Raw genomic sequence first — 1,208 nt, 5'->3', positions numbered from 1 at the left:
GTGCCCCTACATACTCCTATCCTCCTGCACACTCCCTCATTCCCCTCCCCCTACCTATTTCTACATGCCCCTCCCCCTCCACATCTCTACATACTTCTACATGTCCTTACCTATTCCTACATCCATATAAATTCATCCTTACATAACCCCACCCCACGTATACACATCCCTACATACCCCTACTCACCACACACGTGTGCTTGTATTTGCCTGCCTGGCACATATAACCCTAACCAGCCCTGGCTCCATACGCATCCATCCTCACATAGTCCTCGCCTCGTATATGCACATCCCTGCGTACCCCTACCCCACCGCATCCCTGCTTGCCTGTATACGCACGTACAGCTCTGCATACTGCTACCCACACGTGCACACACACACACTCACACACACACTCACTCTCACAGACATACACACACCCCTATATCTCTCTATCCCCACATATTATGAACACCTGCAGGACAGTCTGTGTCATTCATTTCTGAATTCCTGCTGCCTACCATGACATGTGCTGTTCATGTCGTAGGTGTTCAACAGTGGAACGAAAGAATAAATGTTGCAAAATGGAAACTTTGAACCTAATTATGAAGGGCCATAGAGGCAAGCTTTGTTATGCATGAACACATTTTCATGATTAGCTCCCATACATAGGGCACTGCCAAGCATTATAAGGGCTCAAAAAGTACTTACCGCCTACCTGGGAAGGTGACACATACATTGTGAAAAAGCAACAGTATAGCAAATGAATCCTATGGACAACATGTTTTCAATTAAAAATAACTTTATCATAAAATCAATACATACGTGTGAACAAAGAACCGAAGAGGCCCACTATGCCTTTATGGAGCTCTCTATAGTTGTGTTTGTTCACATATAATCCTATTTATAATCATTTTATTTACAAGAAGAACCCCAGCTATTCTTTACAATTGTATATTCTTACAATTCATTCTGTATGCACAGACGTTTTCCTAAAAACAAAAGTAGATTGCTGTGTTATTTTCTGTTTGGCTCATCGGCTCAGCTAGTAGCAGGTTAGCAATATCTTTCCATCTCAGTAAGCATTCCCTGCGAATACCGTGTCAGAACCAAGAGGTTCTCTAATCTACTGCTGGTCTTTGAAATAGTTGTACTCTTTTCCATTCAAAGCAGCACTAAAAGTAAATCCTTGCAGTGAATTATTTAGGTGCATAGATCCTCAAGATATA

The 1,208-nt window shown here is 42.5% G+C and overlaps 1 protein-coding gene across 1 annotated transcript in view; it reads left to right on the top strand.

The window, feature by feature from the left end:
* The window catches only part of LOC115277423 (laminin subunit alpha-3-like), a 225,862-nt gene that overhangs the window by 167,817 nt on the left and 56,837 nt on the right, over positions 1 to 1,208 (top strand). The gene's annotated exons all lie outside the window — the stretch shown is intronic.

Source organism: Suricata suricatta, chromosome 14, assembly GCF_006229205.1.
Source record: "Suricata suricatta isolate VVHF042 chromosome 14, meerkat_22Aug2017_6uvM2_HiC, whole genome shotgun sequence".
Classification (NCBI taxonomy): Eukaryota; Metazoa; Chordata; class Mammalia; order Carnivora; family Herpestidae; genus Suricata; species Suricata suricatta.
The sequence above is the reverse complement of the archived record's forward strand: the minus strand, read 5'-3'. Positions and strand labels throughout refer to the sequence as shown.